General features: G+C 46.3%; 3 pseudogenes; all 3 read right to left on the reverse strand.

Moving 5' to 3' along the window:
- The window catches only part of LOC147659265 (28S ribosomal RNA), a 7,800-nt pseudogene extending 7,289 nt beyond the window's left edge, over positions 1-511 (reverse strand).
- A 362-nt stretch (positions 512-873) lies between these two features.
- On the reverse strand, positions 874-1,021 carry LOC147659266 (5.8S ribosomal RNA; annotated as a pseudogene).
- A 647-nt stretch (positions 1,022-1,668) lies between these two features.
- Positions 1,669-2,328, reverse strand: LOC147659267 (18S ribosomal RNA; annotated as a pseudogene; the record flags this gene model as incomplete).
- Positions 2,329-26,580: the final 24,252 nt, after the last annotated feature.

Here is a 26,580-nt window from a genome sequence, read left to right on the forward strand (position 1 = left end):
GGGGAGGGGATTCGGAACTCACAGGCCACCGAGCCTCCCGCTGTGTTGAATCCTCCGGGCAGACTGCATGGACCCCACCCATTTACCTCTCGACGGCTTCACGCTCTATTGAACTCTCTCTATAAAGTACTTTTCAACTTTCCCTTACGGTAATTGTTGGCTAGCGGTCTCGTGCCAGTATTTAGCCTTAGATGGAGTTTACCACCCACTTTGGGCTGCATTCCCAAGCAACCCGACTCCGAGAAGACCCGATCCCGGTGCGCCAGGAGCCGCTACCTACCTAACACCATCCGTGGGGTGAGCCTCGATCAGAAGGACTTGGGCCCCCTGACCGACGTCGGGTAGTCGGTCTTCTGTATGCCACATTTCCCTCGCCCGCCGCCGGGTGAGGATTCGGCGCTGGGCTCTTCCCTTTTCACTCTCTGTTACGGGGGGAATCCTGGTTACTTTCTTTTCCTCCACTTAGTGATATGCTTAAATCCAGTGGGTCACCACATCAGATCTGAGGTCGTAGTCAGAAGAATAATGCAGGAGCATCAAGGGGGTTGTCGGGGGAGGCCAGGCCCCTGCCGGAGTGGGGGCCTGGCTTCTCGGCAGCACGTGCCCTCTTTCCTCGGCTCACATCTGGAGGGGTTTTGCCCAGGCTAGGAAGCCGGTCGCGGAGGTGGGTGCCCGAGGCACGTGTGCGCAGGCAGCCGGTGGGACACAACAGACCAGACCCCTTCTCGGGGCCAGACGCGCCGGCGGTGTACCTCTGTGGCGTGACATGGCGAGTGATCCTGCCAAGGGCAATCAGGGGGATCTGAACTTGTGGGGGGATTAAGGGGAAGTGGAGCTAACCCTGCGACTGCCCCAGGGCGATTGCCAATCGAGCAACCCTCAGACAGGCTTAGCTCAGGGAGGAACCCGGGCCGTAAGGTGCATTGATCAATGATCAATGTGTCCTACAATTCATACGAATTCTCGCAGCTAGCTGCGCTCTTCTTCGACGCGTGAGCAGAGTGATCCACCACCAAGAGTCACAGGCAACTTTTCAAATACTTTCTCCAACCTGTGGGTACAGGAGAAGCAGGAGGAAGGAGATGCCATCCATCTGCTGCCCGCGCAGCGAGACGGCCCATGCCACGCGCCCCATTCAAGGCTTCCCCTCTGGGAGTCAGACTGTACCGTTGTGAGAAAAAAACATTGCCAGGTGCTCGGCCCAGGAGTCCACCCCACCCACTCGCAGGTACGTCAGGAGCAGGCAGCCCCACAGCCGCCGGTTCCTCCTGGAGTAACTGGGAGGGACCGCACAAGTCTTCAAACCTCTCGGCCCGGCCGCACGGTACTGGGTAAAACTGGGTACCTGGCATCGAGGAAGGATCGCCCCACCTGCACCTTAGCCATCCGTCACAGGGCGGCCTGAGCTGTGCACCAAGAGAGGGACAGGAAACAGGGGCTTCCATCGTCCCCAGTCCCTCAAGCGTCAGGCAGGTTCTCTCCGGAGGAAGAAGCCCACTGAAGGCCCAGTCCTCACCCGAGCACCCCATGCGGCTGCGGACCGCTCTGCCGGCCAGGACGTGCAAGGGCAGAGCCGTACCCTGTGCCTACGGTGTGTGCTTGCAGGAGGTGGCCGAGGGCTTCAGGCTGGCACCGTCAGTCGCTCGGGCCGCTCCGCCATTAATGATCCTTCTGCAGGTTCACCTACATAAACCTTGTTATGACGTTTACTTCCTCTAGATAGTCATGTTTGATCATCTTCTCGGCGCTCCGCCAGGGCCGTTGCCAACCCCAGCAAGACCGATCCGAGGACCTCACTAAACCATCCAATCGGTAGTAGCAACGGGCGGTGTGTACAAAGGGCAGGGACTTAATCAATGCAAGCTTATGACCCGCACTTACTGGGAATTCCTCGTTCATGGGAAATATTTGCAATCCCCAATCCCTATCACGAACAGGGTTCAGCGGGTTACCCGCACCTGTTGGCGAAGGGTAGACACACGCTGATCTGTTCAGTGTAGCGCGCGTGCAGCCCCAGATATCTAAGGGCATCACAGACCTGTTATTGCTTGCTCTTGTGTGGCTAAACGCCAATTGTCCCTCTAAGAAGTTGGACGCCAACCGCTGTGGGTCGCGTAACTAGTTAGCAGGGAGGAGTTTCATTCATTATCGGAATTAACCAGACAAATCGCTCCACCAACTAAGACCGGCCATGCACCACCACCCACAGAATCGAGAAAGAGCTATCAATCTGTCAATCCTTTCCGTGTCCCAGCCGGGTGAGGTCCACTCCTGGTGGTGCCCTTCCATCAATTTCTTTAAGTTTCAGCTTTGCAACCATACTCCCACCAGAACCCAAAGCCTTTGGTTTCCCGGAAGCTGCTCAGCGGGTCATGGGAATAACGCCGCCGGATCGCGGGCCCGGGTTCTGCCTTCCCCTGTTTCAGAATCACCGGAACTCACGGAGGTCTGACTGAGCAAACTCAGATAAAAAGGGGCATTGGGAAGGGGCTGAGAGGCAGGTGCATTGCCGGGCCCCGGCAGGTGGGCCCAGGTGCTGCCTTCCCCCGTCTCAGCATCGCCGGACCTCACAGAGGATTAACTGAGAAAACTCAGAAAAAAGGGACCATCGGAAAGGGGCTGAGAGGCAGGTGTGTACCCGGGCCCCTGGGGGCCCGGGCAGGCGAGCCTGGGTGCAGCATCGCCAGACCTCACTGAGGTCTACCTGAGAAAAAAGACCATCGGGAAGGGGCTGAGAGACAAATGCGTACCTGGGCCCCTGGGGGCCCCAGCAGGCGGGCCTGGGTTCTGCCTTCCCCTGTTTCAGAATTGCTGGACCTCACGGAGGTCTAATTAGGCAAACTCGGAGAAAAAGGACCATAGGGAAGGGGCTGAGAGGCAGGTGCGTACCCGGGCCCCTGGGAGCCCTGGCGGGCGGGCCCAGGTGCTGCCTTCCCCGTCTCAGAATAGGTGGACCTCACGGAGGTCTAACTGAGCAAACTCAGAAAAAAAGGAACATCGGCAAGGGGCTGAGAGACAGGTGTGTTCCTGGGCCCCAGGGGCCCAAGCGGAAGGGCCTTTGTGCTTCCTTCTTCCGTCTCAGCATCGCCGGACCTCCCGGAGGTCTAACTAAGCAAACTTGGAAAAAAGGACCATCGGGAAAGGGTCTGAGATGCAGGTGCATACCAGGGCCCCTGGGGGCACCAGCAGGTGGACCCCGGTTCTGCCTTCCCCATCTCAACATCGCCAGACCTCCTGAGCAAACTTGGAGAAAAAGGACCATCGGCAAGGGCTGAGAGGAAGGTACATACCCGGGCCCTGGGGGCCCTGGCTAGAGGGCGGGCCCAGGTGCTGCCTTCCTCGTCTCAGCATCACCAGACCTCACGGTGGTCTAACTGACCCTCTACCTAGTAATCTGTAGGAAAAATTCCCCCCCTTTCTTGTAATCTATGCATAGGAGGTGACAGAAGGGACCCAAGGCGTGAAAGTACCTGACTTCCTGGAGCCCTCGCTGGGATCGGGAGGCAAATGAGCCCTCATCGGGACTTCAAGGGAAGCTTGGTCATCTGGTCACCCAATAGGAAAGCATTGGGTGCCAGATGGCCGAGGGGATAGGTGCAACCAGATGGCCTAGAGGAAAGGTGTGACCAGACATGAAAGGGAAGCCATCTGGTCACTCTGTGCCCCAGCAAAAGAGTGAGCAGTCGCCGGGGCATGGGGGACCGGAGGTGCAGGGCCCCAGCTGGGGCCCCAGCCATGGGGGCTGCGAGGGGGACACGACGGGCCCTATGACCCGGGGTCCACGGACATCTTGACAAGCAGGGGAGGCCTGCACAGGACTGACGGACTCCTGTCCTGGGCCCTTGGTGGAGCAGCAGCCCAGGGGACAGGCCCGGAGCACCCAACCCGAGGCCCAATGGGGCCCCTGGAACCTCCCTACCCCAGGCACCCTGACACTCGGCCCGGGGTAGGGAGGCTGCACTCCCTGGGGACCTCAGGGGCCCCGGCCGGAGCTCCTGAACCCAGCCAAGGGAAGGCTCCCCGGGCACAACAGAACCCTGTCCCGGGCCTTTGGCAGTGCGCAAGGCTGGGGTCCTCGGCCTTTGGCAGTAGGCTGGGGGACTGCCCCCAGGGCTGCAGCACCCGACCCAGGGCTCGGCGGACCCCAGGACCCAGCCGGGGCTCCCAGGCCCGGAGTCACAGGGAAAGCCTCCCCGGGCCTGCAGGACACAATTTCGGGCACCCTGCCACGTGGCAGGACTGAGGACGGAGCCCAGGGTGGGGAGGCCTCCCTGCCCAGGGCCCTCAGGGGCCCCGGCCAGAGCTCCTGAACTCAGCCAAGCAAGGGGAGGCTCCCCAGGCTCAACGAAACCCCGTCCCAGGTCTTTGGCCGAGCGACAGGCCAGAGGACGGACCCAGGGCTGGAGCACCCGACCCGTGGCCCGGCGGGGCCCCTGGACCTAGCCAGGACTCCCAGGCTCAGAGGCAAAGGGGAAGCCTCCTCAGGCCCGCGGGGGAGGCTCCTCAGGCTTCCGACCCCATCCACTGGGCGGAGAGGGGTCCCAGAGTACCTTGTCCCTAGTAATCAGGAGGAAGGCTACCCCTCTTTTGGGAACCCGTGTGAACCGAGAGACTCAGGGGACCCAAGGCCCAGACGCGCCAGACCTCCTGGAGCCCTGGCTGGGATCTGGGAGGCAAATGAGCCCAGCCATCTGGTCGCCCCATTGGAAAGCATTACGTGCAACCAGATGGCGGAGGAGAGAGGTGCGACCAAATGGCCTGGACTGAAAGAACTCCCAACTGCCCTCCCTGAGCCTTCGCTGTAGGGCTCCTGCCTGCCCATGCAGGGTTCAGGGGCTCTGCTTCCGGGGGCTCTGGACCCCGGCTGGGCCTCAGGCACTGGGAGGACCACCGGAGCTCTCGGGCCAAGAGGAATGGGTGAGGACTGCCTGGGGCCCATGGAGCCCGTCCCAGGCACTTTGCCACATCGTGGGATGGAAGAGTGAGCCCCGGACGGAGGGGAGGTGTTGTCCGGGCATAGACTATTTGGTCCCCGGAAAAAGAACCGTCAGCCTAGGAGGGGTGTTCTAGCATACCTTGCCCCTATTAATCCGTAGGAAGGCTTCCCCTCTTTATGGGAACCTGTGTGCACAGCAAGGCTAAGGGGACCCTAGGAGCGAATGTGCCCAACCCCCGAGCCCTGGCTGGGATCCGGAAGGCAAATGAGTCCTCATCTGGACTTCCAGGCCGGCCCGGCCATCTGGTCGCCCTATTGGAAAGAATTGCGTGCGACCAGATGGCGAGGGGCGAGGTGCGACCAGATGGCCGGGACCAAAAGGACTCCCATCTGCCGACCCCAAGCCTTCAAGGTAGGGCTCCCGCCTGCCAATGCAGGGGTCGGGGGCTCCACTTCCCGGGGGCTTGCAGACCCCGGCTGGGCCTCTGGCAAGGGGAGGGCCACTGGAGCTCTCTGGCCCAGAGGCCCGGGGGAAGACTGCCCAGGACCCATGGACCCCGTCCCGGGCACCTTGCCATGCCATGGGATGGAGGAGGGAGCCCCCGGACGGAGGGGAGGTGTTGTCTGGGCATAGACCATCTGGTCCCTGCTAGAGAACCGCCAGCCCGGGAGGGGTGTCCCCGCATACCATGTCCCTAGTATTCCGGAGGAAGGCTACCCGTCTTTCTGGGAACCCATGCGAACCCGAGGCTCAGGGGACCCTAGGCACGTAGGTGCCCAACCTCCAGGAGTCCTGGCTGGGATCCGGGAAGCAAATGAGCCCTCATCAGGACTTCCAGGCCGGTCCGGCAATCTGGTCTTCCCATTGAAAAGCATTGCGTGCAACCAGATTGCCGAGGGGAGAGGTGCAACCAGATGTCAGGGACCGAAAGGACTCGCATCTGCCCACCCCAAGCCTTTGGCGTAGGGTTCCCACCTGCCCAAACAAGGATTGGGGGCTCTGCTTCCGGGGGGCTCGGGGACCCCGACAGGGCCTCAGGCACCAGGAGGACCACCGGGGTTCTCGGGCCCAGAGGCCTGGGGGAGAACTGCCCAGGACCCATGGAGCCCGTCCCGGGCACTTTGCCATGCTGTGGGCTGGAGGAGGGAGCCCCAGGATGGAGGGGAGGTGTTGTCTGGGCATAGACCATCTGGTCCCCAGAAAAAGAACCGCCAGTCCAGGAGGGGTGTTCTGGCATACCATGCCCCTAGTAATCTGGAGGAAGGGTACCCCTCTTTTTGGGAACCCGTGCACACCGCGAGGCTCTGGGGACCATAGGCGCAAATGTGGCCGACCTCCTGGAGCCCTGGCTGGGATCTGGGAGGCAAACGAGCCCTCATCGGGACTTCCAGGAGGGCCCGGCCATCTGGTCACTCCATTGTAAAGCATTCCGTGCGACTAGATGGCCGAGGGGAAAGGTGCAACAAGATGGCCGGGACTGAAAGGACTCCCATCTGCCCACCGAGCCTTCACGGTAGGGTTCCCGCCTGCCCACGCAGGGCTTGGGGGCTCTGCTTCCCTGGAGCTCGGGACCCCGGCTGGGCTTCAGGCACGGGGTAGACCACCAGAGCTCTCTGGCCCAGAGGCCCGGGGGAGGACTGCCCAGGACCCAAGGAGCCCGTCCAGGGCACTTTGCCACCCTGTGGGCCGGAAGAGGGAGCCCCCGGACGGAGGGGAGGTATTGTCCGGGTATAGATCATCTAGTCCCAGGCAGAGAAATTCCAGCCCAGGAGGGTTATCCTGGCATACCATTCCCCTACTAATCGTAGGAAGGTTACCCCTCTTTCTGGGAACCTGTGCGCACCGCGAGGCTCAGGGGACCCTAGGCGCGAACGTGCCCGACCTCCTGGAGCCCTGGCTGGGATCTGGGAGGCAAATGAGCCCTCATCTGGACTTCAAGGCCGGCCCGACCATCTGGTCGCCCCATTGGAAAGCATTGCGTATGACCAGATGGCCGAGGGGAAAGGTGTGACCAGATGGCCGGGATCAAAAGGACTCCCATCTGCCCACCTTTACATTTAATAGGTGCTAAATTTCAATTGGGGTCAGGTAGGAATTGAGTTTAGTGCCTAAATAATTCTAAAATCAGATTTTCGCCCTCTTGAAGTCAGGTGACCAGGATATCCGGGATACGTCAGACTCTGAACCTTTTACAGCATGGTGACTCAGTTAAGAATAGGAATAGGAATAGGATGTGAATTTATAAAGCGCAAATTGCTGCCCGGAGGCGTCCAAGCGCTAAGATACCTAGGAACCTACTGCGGAGGCTAGCTGAAGTTAGTGATGCAGATTAAAGAGGAAGGTTTTTAGCTGTTTGCGAAACACCGAGAGGTTGGAATTCGCTCTGAGATGAAGGGGGAGAGTGTTCCAAGTCCTGGATGCATTGTAGGTGAACGTCCTCCCACCAGTTCTGGTCCTCTTTATCCTTAGGGCCATAGCCAGAAAGGTCTGGCTGGAGCGGAGGTTTCTACTGGGAAGGTAGTGGGTGACTAGGTCACGGGTAATAATGGGGCCTGTGTCCCAGAAGGCCTGATGGGCGATGCACATGGCCTTGAAAAGAATTCTCTGGTGCACCGGCAGCCAATGAAGGCTGACCAGTCCAGCCCTCACTGATTGTCTGCGAGGGAGCTCGAGCAGTAAGCGGGGCCGCACAGTTCTGCACTGTTTGGAGTCTGCGCAGGGTGTTTTCTGGGGCACCAAGGTAGAGCACGTTGTTGAAGTCTAGGCATGACTGTATTAGCCCCTGTATAGCCACCTGTTTGGCTTCCATGGGAAGGAGAGGGAAGATTTTCTTTATCATCCTCATGAGGCCAAAACAAGTGGCAGAGCGTTTTGTGGCCTGGACATTGAATGACAAGGATCTTTCCAGCCAAACCCCGAGGCTCTTGATGTTATTTTTAGGGGTTGGAGGGGGGCCTAGACAGGGGGGCCACAGAGAGTTCGAGAGGCAAAGGTCGGGGGGGCCTAGGAGCATCAGCTCCGTTTTGTCCCCATTCAATTTAAGGGATGATAAGGACATCCAACTCTTCACTTCTGCTAGGCATTCTCTAAGCCCACCTGACGCAGGCGTGTTGGTCTCCTGCGCCAGTGAGACCACCAGCTGCGTGTCGTCCGCATAAGAGATGATCTTGACCCCAAAAGGGCAGACGACCTCAGCCAGTGGCCTCACATACATGTTGAAGAGTGCGGGGCTTAGAGAAGAGCCCTGGGGGACTTCGCACTTTAAAGGTCTGCTGGCGGACACGGACTCACCTTCAAAGACCCGAAAGGATCTGTCCTCTAAAAAGGACTTAAACCACAGCCAGGCTTTGCCCTTGATCCCGGCGTTAGACATACAGTGCAGCAAGTTGTAATACGAAGTTTCTCACGTTGTAACAAATTGGATGCCGATACAGACAGCCCTTTAAATACATGGGGTTCACTCGTGAACTTGTTGTGTCTGGAGGTGGTTTCCTTCAAATCATGTTATTGTGAAAGTTTCCCCTAAAGAAGGGTTCTTAGAAACCCTAAATGCATTGGGTCTGATTTCAAGAATTGTTAAACAAGTAGCTTTGTTTTCTGTTTGTACTGAACACATTTACATTGTGACTTTGTAAAGTACAGTTTTTATGTTCAAAGTTTTCATCAATGTGATCATAAAACATTGTGTACTGATTTAAATTTGTGCTGCAAATTTCTTATGTTTTGAAGGTGACTTGAAACGTTATTATAAATCAACCACAAGTGACCTTCACCCACATGCATCAAAGTTAGTTTTTGCGATTCATAAATTGCGAAATTTACCGAATCGCAAATTACGAATCGCAAAATGGTATGCACCATGTTTTTCGCAATTTTTTAGCGATTCGGTAAAAATCACAATTTTTACCGAATCGCAAGAAAATGCGAATTTTGAATTGCGAATTCGCAAATTGCGATATCGCAATTTGCGAATTCGCAATTTGATGCATATCAATGAGAACACACCCAGGAAGCCAGTACACTGATTACACACACCTGAAGCCCAGTTCAAAGTGCAGGAGTGGCTTTTGGCAGTTGGAGCTCTGCTTGCAGCAACAGGAGGAGTGTGTTTGGTGTGCTCTTGAAGGAGTAATGGCTACTGAAAGTTCTGTGGAAGACCTGCATGCCAGAAAACGAAAAGTAAAGTTTAGTGACCAGGAACTTGAGATTTTAATAGAAGAGGTCACTCTGAGGCATGATCAGCTTTTTGGCAAAGATTCCCTTAAGGTCCCTGAAGGAGTGAAGAGAAGACTGTGGCTGGCTATTCAATCCAAAGTGAATGCTGTGGGGGTTGCCCACAGAGACATTACAAATCTACAAAAACGCTGGTATGATTTACGCTGCCGTGCTAAGGAGAAAATTGCGTGCAGGATAAAAAGTGCAAAGAGAACTGGTTGAGGACCCCCAAAGGATAAACCAAATACCCCACTGGAGGACATGGTTGAGGAGACCCTGGTCACTGAAGCAGTGATTGGAGTGATTGACATAGACACCTCTGAACATGCTGGTACTTCGCAAGGTAAGTGTGTAATTGTCTTATTTTGCTGTGCAAATGTGTTTCAGATACTTGCCTTTTGATTCAACCTCAAATGATATAAGTAATCCCCAGCTTTTAACCTCAAGCGCATACAAAAAGGTTCAAGTAATAGCAATAAGTAAGCATTGAAGCAATGCATCATGGGAGATGTAGTTTTTTCCAAAATTACAAAAAATGACTTCTTGATGAAAATGATTTCCAAATGCAAAATAAGTGATTACATATGTGAGTAAATTGATTTTTAAGCAAAGTAGATGTTTATTCAGACTCACAAATGCATACTTGCACAATGATTAATAAATTCAGAGACATTTTAAAAGTAAACTCTACATACATTTTTCTTTTGTAGATTTTGAAAAAGAGGGTGAAACTATTGACTTGGACAACACAGTTAATACTGACATAGAGAACACACAAGTCCAAAATGAAAAGATATCCTCACCAACAGTTGGAAAGAAAAAAACTAGTAAAAGGGTTCAGCAACTGCAAGACTCAGACACCGATGAAGAGCCCAATCCACATGCACATTTGCAACAAGCAGATCAAATGAATGTCATTCCAAAGAGAAATATAAGTCAACGTAGTAGACTGCAAGAATTATACAGAGGAAGGGCACGTCCTGCAAACCAGACGTCATCCTCACAAGATGAGTGCCAGGCCAGTGTAGTTGAAAATAAGCTCCTCAAAGTGCAAAGGCTGCAAGGCAAAGATATTAGGGTCATGAAGGGCAAACTGAACCATATTAGTAACCATGAGTAACAGTCTTGTGAGAATGACAAATGTGATGGAAAGTGCACATATGGCGTCAAGTAATAAACTGGGGCGCATGGCAACAGCCATGGAAAGTATGTGTGAAGCAATTCAAGCACAGAACATTGCCAATTGCAATAGGCACTTGAGATTAATGTCAAGCATCCACACTTATACCAGAGCTATACATCGCTTGTGCAATAGCAATGCTAAAATGATAACAACTACACAGTGCATGCAAAAGGAATTAAGTAAATGCTGTAATAAGCTGTCTGAAGGAATGATTGGCAACACAACTACCAAGGATGTCATGCAGGAAGACATGAGTGTGCTTCCATCAATACATGGGGAAAATCAAAATGAAGGTGCAAAACCCACTTGTGAATCAAAATCAGATACAGTTGTTGGACGTCGCAGCTCAAGACATGTCGCACTGCAAAGCAACACATCTTCAGCTCAGAGAAATACAAAAAGCAAAGCTTTAGGTGTGAGAGGGAGGAAATGAATGGACAGCCTCTTAAAGGATTGACATCATGACAATACTGAAAAGACTCTGCTGAAAGTCATAAGCTACATGTTGATTTCATTTCCATTTCATTTCCATTTTTTTGCATTAATGTGACCTTTGTTTAGCATTACTCATTTTTTGATTTCAAATAAATGTCAATCAGATTTACTGAATATGAACTGGCTTCTTACCTCTTTTAAAAATAATGCTCAGTGATTTCTGCTCGCCTTCGCCTTCCTTCAGCTGCATCTGGTCCATGAATTCTTGCATGTGGTTGTTGTGGCTGGTTGTCATTGTTTGGTAGCATGTCATCTACATCCAGTTCCAAGCCTCTCCGTGTGGCAATGTTGTGCAGGATGGCACATGCCGCTACTATTTTGCAGCACACATCAGGGCGATATTGCAGTGCTCCTCCAGTTTTGTGCAGTATCCGGAACCTAGACTTCATGACCCCAAAGGTCCTCTTTACGACATTTCTGGAGGATATATGGGCATGGTTGTAGTTTTGCTCTTTACGGGTTGATGGATTAAGGTATGGTGTAAGTATATATGATCTCACAGCATATGCACTGTCTCCTATGGGGGTGTAAAAAGGTACAATTGAAGTTAACATATCATGCAACAGCATGTGAGTGAAATGTAGTTTGGGAAACAGAACATTATTTACCAAGCAAATATCCATCTCCAAATTCACCAGACAACAGTCGCCCATTGATGGCACTATGTTTGAAAATGTAGGAGTCATGGGCACTCCCAGGGTAACTTGCAACTAAGTCTGTGATTAGTGTTTTGGAATTACAAATTGCTTGGATGTTTAAAGAGTGATCATTTTTTCTGTTGCGAAAAATATACTCATTTACAGATGGGGGACAGATGGGAACATGGGTTCCATTAATGCAACCTATAACATGAGGAAAATTAGCCATGTTATAGAAGTCCAACTTGGTTTCCAACAACTCTTGAGGAGTTTTTGGAAAATTAATGTGATGCCCTATCCTTAACAGCATTGCATTAAGGAAATCATTAGAAAATATAGAAAGTGCACTCTGTGACACCCCCCCAGCAATTGCTATAACTCCCTGGAAGGAACCTGAGGCTAGAAGGTGTAGACAACATAAGACCTGCACATGGGTGGGTATGGCTAGGGTCCTACGAGCTTCTCTATGCAAAATAGGGTCTAATTCAGCAATGAGATCTATTATGGAGTCAGCATTCAGCCTATACTTGTCATATATTTCTGCCTGTGTCTGACCAAACAAAGTAAAGCGCAATCTAAATATCCTTTCACTGAGCATCCTCCTTCTCCTTCCTGCTGCTCTCAACCTCCTGCGACGTGCCAGGACAAGGACTGCTGCCATCCTCAAAGAGGTCTAGCTCAACTGTGAAAACCCTTAAGTACCCTACAAATTGGTTTCACATGTTTCCCAAATAAAAAAAAAATACCACCTGCTCTCAGTACTTCTAAATTTAGGAATTCTAAAATGCGATTACTTAAAAAATCGCAATTTGCGAATTTTGACGCATACACTTTTTTGAGATTTTTTTGCGATTCCGTACATTTGCGATTTTTTAAGGAATCGCAAACACAATTGCAATTTCTTAAAATGCGAAAAATGCATTTTTTCATGATGCATCACAAAAACAGAAATTGCATTCGCAAACGGCCGATTTTTACGAATCGCACTGTTTGTGAATGCAATTCTGCTTGATGCATGTGGGCGTTACTCTCTAACAGAAACCTTAGGGAATATCGCAGTGTGTCGTGAGTTAGGAAAGAAGGTTTCCTCTTCCCCTCTCTTGCACATTTGGTCAAAGGGCCTTTAGGCAGGCCCATAAGCTCACAGCTGTACTCACTGTTTTTAGAAATATATTAATTTTTCAAAAAAGTGGTAGATACATTGTACCAGTAGGTGTGCAGGTGGGAAACCCTTCTTTAAGTCAGATTTTAAGTCATAATTCTGAAAAGTCTACTTTCCAGAAAGTTGGCATTTTCTTGTCCTAAACATTTGGTGCCTGTAGCATGATCCTGTGTCACATGTCTAGGTGTAACTGGCAGTTGGTCTTTGTGTATTCCTCCTAGGCAGTGAGACAAAGGGATCATAGGTGTTGCCACATTGGACCATCTCTGTCAGATTGACGGGAAGGAACAGTCATCTACCCCAATTGACATCACAAAGGCCTTGTCTGAACTAACTCACAAAGTGTTTGTCAGAAAATGCTTGTGCCCCCAGGCAAGCTGAGGCCAGGGCATAGAGGAAAGAAACTTCAAACACCACTGGGGGGTGAAAATCTCTAGAAACTTCTCCAACTTCAAAGAAGGCAGTAGATATAAATATTGGACCACTTGCATTGAGATCTTTTGCTTGACATTTATTTACTGGAAACAGGAGACACTGGGGATTGGCCAGACGTACAACTTTCTTTTACATTCGCAAACAGTCCAATTCACAGAATTGGGCCAAGCAGGTAAGTAGCTGCTTCGCCTTAATGCTTCGCCTTAATGCAAGGACTTCGAAAGCTACTACCCCTTTTACCACCACAGGTCAGAGCTACCATAGTTAGGAGCACCATTCTAAGCCGCCTGGACTATTGTAACACTCTGTTACTGAAATCCCCTGCCTATCTGATCTCCAGACTTCAGAGCATCCAGGCGGCTGCAGCAAAACTGGCACTCTCCCGAGAGCGAAGATCCTCTACCACCCTCGCTCTGGCCGACCTACACTGGTTACCTGTACTTCAGAGGATTCTCTTTAAAACCCTATGCACGGTGTTTAAGGCAGTGCATGGGATGGGCCCCCGACCACTTCAAAACAAATTCAACTGGTATGAACCCACTCGGACCCTTCGTTCTTCCTCATCCAATCTTATCAACATACCCAGGATTAGGAAAGCCACTTGCGGTGGCAGAGCCTTCAGTATAGCGGCAGCTCATCTGTGGAATAGGCTACCTATTGATATCAGGAAAACAGGTGATCCGATGGCCTTTCAAAAAAAGGTGAAAACGTGGCTCTTCCCAAAAATCTAACTCCAACTCATGATATCCCTTATGCCCATGATGCACAGTGTTAATTAGCTATGTGAACACAGCGCCAGGATGCCCGTAGGGTTACAGAAGCGCTCTATAAATACTATAAATAAATAAAATAAATAATTTGCAAACGCCAAAAAGGCATTTTTAAATGTACTAAGGCCGCATCGTGATTTGTTAACCTGTTATCAAATCACAATTTGGGTTTGTGATTTTGTATTAGGAAGGGGCATGTTCAGGGCATCCCTTCCTCATAGTGAATCGCACTGGCATGTATGAATGTTTTGCGACCAAAATGCAGCCGCAAAACATTTGCAATTTTCACCAACTCCAAGTTGGTGGTAACCCATTCACAAATGGCAAGGGGGACTCCTCTACTTTTGTGAATGCTTGTAAAAACAATTTTTGAGAGCAGGCAGTGGTCCAATGAACCTTTGAGACACTCTGGTAGCCCTGGGTTCAGGTGAAGATGGAAGGCTCAAGCAGCAAGGCTGGCCTACGAGGGTTCAATAACAAAATATAAATTGTCCCCCAAGAAATTTTTAAAGAAATAATTACAATTTAGTAATGTCACAACAGTGATCCTTGATCCAAATGTGTAGGGAGATTTACACAATTACCAAAAGGTATCCAAAAGATTATTTAATTAGACTTTTGTACTTTATTACTTTTTTATAATTGCAACATGGCAACAAACATACTACTAAAGTTCTGAAAACAATTGGTAGTAGTATATGAAACACCTTTTGCTTTGAGAACGGATGAATGAAATACCATACATAACATAAATTCAAAGTAACAGATCATCAAATTTATAATCACAAAGGTTAACATGTAAGCAAAACGATGTTAGACGTTGACGTTTCGGTCCTTCGTTGGTCTATACGATCCTCAGGACCATCATCAGGACGGTACTGTTGCACGCATATGTATTTCAAGGATCTTTCAGCCGGAAGAAAACAAGGGAAAGAAGGGTCTAGATACCACAAGTACGTCTTCTCAAGTATATCTCACCACAAAGTTAAATCGAGTATCCTGTGTTACACAAGGACTCCTTAAATCAGTGTATAAATCGCTGTGTGCTGAAACCCGCGTATTTAGTTTAAAAAACGCCTGACTTCCTAAGACCGCGAGGGTTCAGGCATGCTGCTGGGTGCACAGCAGTCACAGCAGCAGGCAGTCCTTTGAGAGTCCTTTCCACAGGTCCAGAAGTGAACTGAAGAGTGGATATGAAGGTCCTCTTTTAATAGCTGGTGTCCTTCTTCTGGAAGATGATAGAATCTTCCCTGAAAGTGTCTTTGAAGTGCATAGAATTTCCTTACTCCCTTGCTCTGGTTTCAAGCTGGCTACAGTGACAATGTAAAGTGGCATTTTCAAAATTGTGATTAAAAATACCACTTTACCATTTAAATATATTTTTCATTACAATTTTATAGATACCAAACATGAACTGGCCACTTGTTTCCAATCAAAACTTAGCCCCTATTAAATGTAATAAGGTAACCCCAAGTCATACTATGCCAAAGGTATGCATCACAGTCATGTCCAACTAATTTAGGAGTTTTTCGCTACGAGGACATGTAAAACTTAAAAGTATTTGTCCAACCTTTAAATTACAATAGACCTGCCCTATATGCTACCTAGGGCCGACCTTATGACCAGTTGACTTATATGAAATAAAAGGGCTGTTTAAGGCTGCAGTGGCAGGCCTGGGACATATTATAAGGTGCCACATAGGTGGGTGATACAAAATGCTACAGGCCCACTGGTAGCACTTATTTTATGGGCACCAGGTATATATTATAACACTCTACAAGGAACGCATAAGTAAATTAACTATGCCAATTAGGTGCAAGCCAATCAAACCATGTTTAGGGGAGTGAGCACAAGCCCTTTAGCACTGGTTAATAGTGTTAAAGTGCACAGGGCCCTAAGGCCTTCAAAAATGAATTTCAGTAAGAACAATGAGGGACTGCAAGCAAACATTTTGGGGAAAGGCCACCCTCAGGCTTAAAGGTCTAGCTGCTACCACACAATGCTTTTGCTACATTAAAAAATTGCCTGCCTCTTGTCCATTAAAGCTAGGTGGGTCATGAAAGTTTGTTGTACTAAAAAGTGTGCTGTAGTTCTAAAATGTTTAGGAAGCAATGAAATAGATAGTTAATCTCAATTCAGAAGGAACCACACAAGTGCACAACCATACTGACTGGCTCAGGGGCTCGTTTGACTTTTGGGGGGGAGGGTCAGAAACTAAGGGGCATATTAGCAAGGTGCTGCGATAATTATCGCTCAGCGCTTGTAGCGCGAGGATAATTATCGCAGGCTAACGCTGGATTCTATGGCGGAAATAGCGTGCTATCAGCAACGCTTATCTCCCAAGCAATAGGAATCCATGCATTAGCGTGAAAACAGTGTGATTATCGCTGTAAATCCAGCAATAATCACACTGCAGCCAGCGAAACCTTGCTGATAGGGCAGGTGGATTTTAACCATGTAATCCACCTGCCACTGGATTACATGGCTAAGTCAGGTTGCAAGCAGGCGTTAGGAAAGTAGCGTTAACTTTGGTTAGTGCTAATTTTCTTAATGCCCTGCTTGTTTGCGTGTAGCTTGATAATTGGAGAAATGTCGGTTAGTGTCCAACAAAAGGAAGGTACCCCTATACTATTGACAGGGAGGGGGTGGTCAATATAAGCAAAAGTATAGACCCTGTAATCAAGAAAAAGGCCTAATTGCACCAAGCTATGAATTATTATCAAAGACCTGTAAATGGCCCAAACTCTTTGAGTATTAGCAGATTTACATGTATAAACTAATTTATTAGTATTGACAAGTGTCACAGGCTCTTAAAAATCACATTCAAAATTAGTAATAAAAAGAATACATTTTATTCAAGTTGATTCCTCCCTAAGGGTTACACTCTAAATCACAATCACAATATCAGTATTTGAAATCATTAAACACACATATTCATGATAAATGCAAAACAATAAAAATGTGTTTAAAACAGTCCTTTGCAGTTATGCATTTAGTGCTTGTGGTGGTGTGATTGTAGAAATGGTCAAGTGTTAACGGATGAACAAGCATGGTACACAGCAGTGGAAGCTGCACAGTGTTACCTAAATCAGAGAATCTCCCGATCATTTTTGTGGACCTCTTCATGTTGTGTCTGTTCATCTAAAGTGGAGCAGCTGAAGGAAGTGATGCGAACCAATGGACACTTTTCAGAGGCCTTCCTTAAGTAATGTAACTCCTATCCAGTCCTCGTATTAGTGTGCCACATGTGATGTCTGAGTGGGGCTGTAGGCTTAATCCAAGCAATAGACAATATGTGATGGGAAACATTACAAAAAAGTCATGAGGCTGGCAACATAAGAAAGTCTCATTCTTGTTACAGGCTAAAACTCCCTCGTGCAGCAGACCAAGCGCCATCTTTTCCGGTTTTCCCGACCCCTACATATCCTCTGCTTGACGTTTAGGTAGGTCCTTTCAAAAAAGTGTAGCCCATAATAACCAGCAGCTAAAGCATAGCGCAAAACTTATAGATTGAAATATCTATTGCAGTACCATTTTTAAAGACGAAGCACGCAACTTTGGGACAAGCTATCTATTGAAGGGCGATTCGTAGATTCAAAGATACAACGCCATTGTGGAGCCAAGAGTGAGGTAGCCTAAATTATTCTGTCAAGTTAGATAAGCAATAAAAACACAACTAAATAAGTATCTGAATATATTTTATCTTTTTTAATAAAAAATCCATCCATAGGAGGCTACAAGTTACTATTCCTGTTGGGCCACAGAAAAACAACTAATATCAGCGCACAAACATACAGGTAAACAATAATGAGGTTATAGATGCAAATGTGGGACTCTTGGGATAAACGATATGATTTATAACCATTCAACAAAACTCTCTATATTTTTTAGATTTTAAAGAAAGCTCTGGGTGAAAGAATGCGACACCAGAAAATAGAATCGATATTTTTTGTCCAGAGATCCTAACATGGAATAAGGAATCTCTAACTATAACCTAACACGGTATCTCTAACACAGTATCTTTAACCCCTGGGTATATTAATCCCTGGTGATGATTATAATTTTGTTCTGTATCCCAGAGTGAAGGCCGGGGAGGTGGTAAACTAATAATAAGAAAAACAAGAATGAATTCTTTACCCTAGGTTCCCACTTGGGGAGAGGGGTTTCCTATGGCTGCCCTCAAAACAGTTGGACCTATGGTGAAGCAATAAAATTTGTGGCAAAAATGTCAGTAAATTGAAATGTGATGTGCCTTAAAAGTCTCATGTGAAATGTATAGTCACTTTCTATTAAAGGTTTGGACTATTTGCTAATCGATGGGCATTCAGCCTCATGACAAAAGACTAGTCATAATGATACTTAATGTTGGGATTGTTTATAAAATTAAATTATGTTATCTATTATTCTGGGTTCAATGCTGAATACTGACCCTAGTATATTTACCCACAGGATCCGTTGGTAGAGGCAACCACCCAGTGCCAATACAGGAGAGACAACTATATTCAGTAGTCTTGATAAAGATGGTATATGAATAAATAAAACCATCAAAACGCGTCGACGCCTAGTACCGCACAATCCAATTTCCCAACTTACTCCGAGAACATAGAAAAAAACCAAGTCTTGGAGTGGGTCCAAAAAAGAGGGTTATGATGTGCATTTTATGAAAGACAAATTGTTGATGTCTCAGTGTCTGTATGTCTCTCTCTTTTCCAAAAAATCCCCTTTTCAGATCCATAGGAAGTTGATTTAATTGTACTTTTTCATGACAGGTATTTTGTTGATATGTATAAATTGTTAAATTGTTGATGCTCTTTCCTTTTACTCAATGCAAAGGGTCGTTTTTTTATGTAATGACAATGACTTTTAACATGTTTTTATTATATGTTTGAATACATTTCTACATTTTTATATAATTGTTTTATTGTTTATATTCTTTGCTTGTGTCCAAGACCAAACTTTTGGGCATCCCTATACAGTTACTCACCCAAGGGAAGCTTTTTCACTTTACTGTTTATTAGTATCCCTTTCCCCTGGGTCACAAGGGGTCTCTCTCCCTCGTCTTTACAAACATTGCATGAACCATCCATACCTGTGTGCATTGAATGTATTTCATGAAAAAGTGTAAATGTCCTTCAGTGTTACAAAGGCAAAGTGGCTGCCCCAACGCACTCGCTACGATAAATTAGGTTGCTGCAACCTATCTGACATACTAACCCAAATTGGGTACTATGTTACCAGGACAGTAGGACACACACCTCAATGTTGTAGTTCTGCAGAAGAAAACACATTTTGTACATGGCCTTTGAACTCTTTCGACAAGCTTTTTCAATGTCGATGGTCATGACTGTGACATTATTGTCTGAGTATGGGTGAGTGTGCAGGTGTTTGCTCACATGAGTACACAGGTGAGTATGCAAGCTTAAGCATTTTTTAATGTTAGGAAATAGCAGTATTTTACAGCTTGTCATAGCTTGACTCCAACAGATTGAGACATGTGTCGCGCTCCAATGCATGTTGAATTGGATATCTGTGTTTATATTTGATGATCTGATACGTTCACTCCCCATATTGCACAAATAATTGCATGGTCCTGGCCACTTGCTGCACAGAGACAATATTGTCAAGTACATTTAAAGATTCAACCTGTGACGGGCTCTATCTTGCCTCCAGAAAACAGACTGTCAAAAATATATCTACGTTTCTCAGACCAAGCTATGAAAACCCCTCCCCCACAACAAGCAATCAAAACAGAGTTTTGTTTTTATTAATCTTACATTTCCCACAACCTTGATAACATGAATGTTCTCTGTAAAAGCCTGGCAACTTATTGTTTTTTTTGAGGCATGCATATAGCTAATACCCATATAAAAGACAAACATGCGTTCAGTAGGTATTGACTCTAACATTTTCTGCCTCTCTTTCTATCTATCGCATCTTTAAAATCTTTATTTTTGAGAGTGTAAATAATAGGGTTACACATCGGGATGACTCCACTGTAGACTAAAGAGAATATTTTGCTCTGACCTACTGAGTACGTTGAAGCTGGTCTTACGTAAACAAATATGAGGAGTCCATAGTATAAAATCACCACCGTGAGATGGGAGGCACAAGTGGAGAAGGCCTTGTGCCTTCCAATGGTTGTTTGGATTTTCAGGATGGTTAAGAGAATTTTGATGTATGATGCAACAATTGAAATTCCAGATGATATTACATTTACAACACCCAAAATAAAAGTAATTTGCTCAACGCTATGAGTGCTGGTGCAGGAAAGCTTCAACAGGGCAGGAAAATCACAGAAGAAGTGGTTGATTTCACGAGACTTACAAAAGGAAAATTTTGATATGATGACGGTGTGAAATATTGGCTCCAGGAAGCCAAGAATCCAACATCCAGTGGCCAATTGGAGACAAACCGGCTTACTCATGGTCATTGTGTAGTGTAAAGGGTGGCAGATGGCCATATAGCGATCAATAGACATGACGGTCAGCAGAAAAAACTCAGTTGCAATCATCGCTACAAAAAAGTAGACCTGCTGCAGGCACTGCCAGAGAGTGATACGTACATTAGAAAGAAAGAAGCTGGCCAGCATTTTGGGGTAGGTAATCGAAGTGTAGCAGATGTCTACCAACGAAAGGTTCGAGAGGAAGAAGTACATTGGTTTATGGAGATGTGAGTCAGTGTAAATGACTGTCATGACTAGAAGATTCCCTGCAATGGCTCCCAGGTAAATCAGAAGAAAGACAACAAAGAGGGGGACCCGCACATCTGGAAGATCCGAAAAGCCGACAAGAATAAATTCCGTCCAGGATGTCATATTTCCATCTTCCATTTCCGAAGGGATGCTGATTAAATCAAAGAGGATGATTAGCTAGAAGAAATAAAATAGGCAATTATTGGAAATTGCTTTATTTCCAGGGATACAATTGTGAAGTTGGAATCATGCAAACAGACAAATGTCAATACTGAAAGGAGGTGTGTGAAAATGATCCCATTCATTTTTGTATTATTTGATTGCAATATTATGATTAGTCAGCTTGTAAAAATCCCATGATGAATACTCCATTCTATAAAACAAACTCACAAACGTTAAAAGTGCAAACACTTTTGTTAACAGATTGGTCTTTTTTATTTCAGTTTAAACTGCCTGATAAATGCAATCACTTTTTCAAGCCTTCGATTATACAGAATAATCAGTATTCCTATATAAATGTATTAATCGCGTCTAATTTCATATTTTTAGACATCAGACAATGTTAATAACTGATTTTACTTTTCCCCATTCTAACATTTACTGTGTTCAGCCCTACTCTGTATGTCAATGTCTTTTAGTAAAGGCATCATAGCAAGGCACAATCAGCAGGCAGTGACTCCACCATCCAAAGAGACAGGCTCTGAAGTAGGTAAGACATAACAGGGGAGCTGCCTCCAAAGATCTAACCAATGATGGCTCGACTTGCCATTTGCTCCCTGCAGAATGTCTGTTCTGCCAAATTGCAGGAGAAACTCCTCCAAAAATGTCATCCGGCAAGTCCAGTTTGCGAGGGCAATCTTCATGTCTAAACAATAAATCTGTGCAATTTGTCCATAGAAATGGTGATAGGATTTCTACAAAAGGGAAATATAAGGCCTGGTTTAGAGTTTGGTGAATGGGGAGCTCTGTTGCAAACACAACGTGGTACCCAGTATGCCAAACCCTCTGTCTGCTTGCTTCATTTACACATTGGTGGACCACAAGTTTTCTAGTTACAGTGGTCCCCTTAGCCTCGATGGACAGAGTGGATAGTTTAATGAAAAATAAAAACTCTGATAAAAGTCAGTGAATAGCCATCAAATCAAACAGTGGTCATCCACCAAATTCTTTGTACATGGAAAGGAACCTACTTGACAGCAGTTCCTTTCAATGTACAGGCCACCTTCTCCTAATTTGGTGGATCGCAGTCCATCGGGGAGGTAGTGGTAAAGTCCTCTTCCATCCTTTTTTTTTGCAGAGTTTTATACAGTGCAAACTATGGATTTACCATCCACTTAACCCTGAGTTTCTGCCATCATCCATTGGCATTAGCAGACACTTTACAAGACTTTCCACAAACCCATAGTGGAGTGGTACAACTGCTTTGGTTGAGGAGATTTTCCCACCATGGCAAAGAATAAAAAAGAAATTATTATTCCTCCATACTAGTGGTACACTATGGGTGCATGGGCACAAATGCAAACATAAAATATGGACCTCACCTACTCCCAATTATATAATAAATGGCAGCTGTAATGGGGGTGTAGTGAGCCCCTAGCAACCCTGGGCACATTTCCAAGGCACCTACTGCTTTAATGATAGAAATGCCCATGACCATTTAACAGAAATGAAAGTTTGCAGAGTAACTTAAATGCTCAACTCCGCAAACTATTTCTTTCTTCTTCAATACAAAAAATCACTGGCGTTCCCTTATACATTTTCCCTGCAGCCATCCGCCATGACGCGCATGATGGAAGTAGGCTGTAAAGAGAGTGAGAGTTATTCCCCTTAAAAAGGGTGAGACAACAGTCGCTGTGACCTGCAAGTCCTTTAGCAGATGGTCAACAAGGTTAGAGGTTTACACTGGTTGAGACAGTATATTTTTCCAAGTGTACACCTGGCACAGCTCCTTATTCAAAATTGAGAGAAGAAAGCTAAACATTAACTTTAAAACTAAGGTCCTACATATCTTTCAAATACTCCTGTCTATGATTAACATTCACACAAATATTGCAGACACTAGAAATTTCTGTGAGCTCCACTTTAACCTTATTCAATGGCTTGGAACTTACAAATTGCAAGTATGAATAATGTGAGCTCAAACTGGGATACAAAGCAAAGAGCCTCTGAACAAGATGATCTAATACACCTAAATCCATGAGCAAGAAGGAGGGGACGAAGAATACAGGGAAAAGGAGGGTCTTGGCTTGGAACTGTTGATGGATGTGTGCTACTAGGCTGCAAGGCATGTTGAGGAGATTCAGAGGAGTATGGAAGAGAGACTGTCATGCAGTGTGGGAAAGAATTGAGGGTAAAAAATACACATAGAAAATGTGGGATGGAAGGTACTGGTCAATTGCTGCTTTTAGAGGTGAATATGTAGCTCTATTCCTAAAAGAAAAGGAAGCAAAGAGTTTGTCAGTTCTGAACTGGGATGAGAGTGACAGGTGCCCAGTCTGACCATCTTTCATAGTCCACACTTTCAACTTGCAAGTTTGAACACCAAACGCTGTTGAATTCGGCATTCCCTGATTCACCGTAGTATGACTTATTCCCCCTGAAGAAGAGCCCATGGCTCAAAATGCATTGGGGTGACTTCTACGACATAATACTACTGTCTCCATTTCAATTAATGTGATTGTACAGCTATTTTGGAGTTTGTTCAACTCTTGGATTCAATTTGGATCATATGAAGTAATATGACACTGTTGGACCTGGACCTTTTGGCAGGTTCACCCCGAAAGTTTTTGCTTTTTCCCAGCCTATTTCTGTAACAAGGCCTCTGTGCACTTTTTTCACTGTGGCCCAGTGTAAAGTGCGTGTGTTTACGATCTGATGTGTTTTGACAATATAAAAGTTATTTTTATATAACCTTGTGTGGAGTTCCTTTTGTGGTGTGCCTAGGAGGTTGTTGCTGTTGTGTGCGTGCGCAAATGCTTTACACACTGCCTCCAGGATAGGCCTGTCTGCTTGTGCCAAGCTACCAAGGGGTGAGCAGGGGTTATCTTGGCGTGTGACTCCCATGCCCTGACTAGAATGGTGGTTTCTGCCTGGCTTTGGCGTAAGCCTTAGCCAACCAGAAATCCCAGTTCTAAAAGACCCACATTATTGACTGAATAAAACGGTGAATCTCCAGTTAACCAACGTTTGAATACTTTAATTTAATGTATACGCAGCAATTAATCTTGCGCATAGGAGTGCTCAAGTTTTCACCCTTACACTCCTAAGGCATCTTAAAATCTTTCATAATCCACCACAGGTTTAGTCCTTCTTCATTGTCTTTGAGTAAGATACTGAAGTAGAATTTAAAAGGTCTCCTCTGCACTTAAAAGGGTCCTCAGAAGAGTATTGTCCACAAATTAAATACTGAAGAACATGGGTGCATTTTACAGCTGAATGATAAAATCAATGCACTAAAACCTTTTACTTTCAAGATAATACTGAGAGGCCACTCATGAAATGTTCCAGTGCTCTCTTGTTCGAAATACAGAATGCTTCTCAAATGTAATAGATCCATCTCCCAATAAATGTCTCTAAACATTGCTTCCAGGCAGTTTAACTCTTCTGGCATCGTTTATATACACCCCTAGAAGCATAAAGCTCCCTTGTTGAATTAAAAAATCGCTCTTTGCTTCGTTTTCCTTCTTTATCTGAAGGTCTGTTTTAGAGTTCACTGGTAAATGAAATTGATCTAATTTGTGTAGCAAACTCTAAATATAGAGCACAATCCGCAGCCTGAATTTCCTGAATCAAAATGTATTACACTTTAATAAATTCAACCAGGTCTTTTCAATCCTTCCTTAGAGCTTTCACCAGAAATGTGTGGATTCTCAGTTACCATGCACCCCTCACCTGTCATTTGATAGTTTGTGGACTAGCATTGCATAACTTCTGACCTTGTGTCTGTGACTGCCCTGAATTGGAAGCATGCAAAAAATAATTTAACAGTTGGGCTATCTTTAAACATGTGATTGTACACAGGTTGTCTATCTCTACTAACTTGTACATAGGGTGCTGTGCATGAACTTTCCACATTCCTATTTGAAACAGCACAGTTGATAGATTATGTGTAGATCATGCACTGTTGTAAACCTGTCTCCTGGATGACACATTAAGCTCGATATTTGTGGAATAGACGTCTGCAGTGGAGTTTAGTATTTGGGATGCAGCACAACAGATGAAGAGGGTTACAATGTTTGTCAATCCTTGTCGCAGTGGGCAGTTTGAGTGATTGGAGGCCAATGATATCTGCCATACATTGTATCAACAGTAGATTATTATATATGTGATTTATCGCACCTGGAGTGGAGGTTTGTGTTACTTGTGCTTCAATTCATAGATTTGGGATGTTTGTAATATGGTCCATAAGGAGCACATATTTATGATATATGTGATATGGTACATACGGAGCACAGATTTATGATATATGTGATATGGTGCATAAGGAGCACAGATTTATGATATATGTGATATGGTGCATAAGGAGCACATATTTATGATGGAGTAGTGTGGCTCACTGGTTAGAGGCGGCAGCCCCAGAAGAAGAGGTCGGCCCGGTGACCAGGGTTCAATTCCTGACGTGGCAGGGTGTCGGGCCAATGTCAGCGGGCTCGATAAATCTCGCCTCGGTGCCACTCTAACCATGGGTCCCACTCAGCAACTCTGGGCAATAGCTTGCTTAATCTCCACAAACAGCCCCATCAATGCCGGGCATGCCTAGCTTCACCTTGGGGGTGCCCAATAGAGACCATCTCACAGGGAAAGCCAGGACGGGTTCCCCAGCGTTATACAGTGTCAGGAAACCTACGGGTAGCAGTGCGCTTTACAAGCTCAAATACATTTACATTTACACATTTACATTTACATGATATATGTGATACAGTGCATAAGGAGCACAGCTTTATGATATGTGATACGGTGCATAAGGAGCACAGCTTTATGATATGTGATATGGTGCATAAGGAGCACAGCTTTATGATATGTGATACGGTGCATAAGGAGCACAGATTTATGATGCATCACAATACATGAGGAGCACAGTTTAATTAAATTTGATAAGGAACATAAGGAGCACAGTTATATTACATTTTTGTTTGTCTTTCTTTGCACTCCAAAATAAAAGAAATTCAGTGCTCCCAAGATGAGGCACTCATAAGGCAAGAAGTAACACTTGGAAAAGAAACTGAGCATGAAGCTTGGGGTTTTATGAATACAACACTCTCTTCAAAGAAAGGCTTTCCCAGATGTAAAATGAAACAGGCACAACAACATGCAAATGTATATATATGTGTGTGCACAAGCAAGTAATAAAAAAACACTCACAAGAAATACAACTGGCAAATGCAAGGGATAAACACAAGCAGTAAATAATAGTAAAACAGATGCAACTAATAATGGGCGTCCAATGCAAGCAATAAACACTCCCAAATTCAAGGAATAAGCACTGTCAAATGAAAGAGTCAAATATAAAGAGCATGTATACACCACATGAAAACATATGAAATATATGCACAGAGCAAGAAAACTTATGGCATATAGAGACAATATAAGTAATAGAAATACTTCACCGAAAGAGTGTCTTTCAACATTCTGGCCCTTAATGGTCAGACAGAAGTCTCAATGGGAATACCGAAGATGCCCTGTGACAGTGTGTCCACTTCCCAGGTGAGCTCCTGTCTGAGCACCAGTAGCTCAGAGCCAGCAGCAAAAAAATAAAATCACATTTTACTATCATTTTATTTTTGAGAAGCAGCTTAGCCAGCCTCTGCAGGGAGAGGAGGAGTGCTATGCACACTCTCCAAGCGCGGATGAGTGTTTGGCCAGCCGTCTCAAGCCGGCTAAACACACAGGTGCACTTAGGTTTTTCAAAACCGGGTGTATTTAACAGCCGGGTTAGAGAAACCACACAGACTCCCTGTCCTGAGTGTTGAGTCTTTTCAGGCTTCTCAGACCAATCCCCCCCACTGCTCTGCAGCGCGGGTATTGGACAGGGAGTCTGTGACGCAGTCCCTGTGT

The sequence above is a fragment of the Lissotriton vulgaris genome, unplaced genomic scaffold (genome assembly GCF_964263255.1).
Source record: "Lissotriton vulgaris unplaced genomic scaffold, aLisVul1.2 SCAFFOLD_2091, whole genome shotgun sequence".
NCBI lineage: Eukaryota > Metazoa > Chordata > Amphibia > Caudata > Salamandridae > Lissotriton > Lissotriton vulgaris.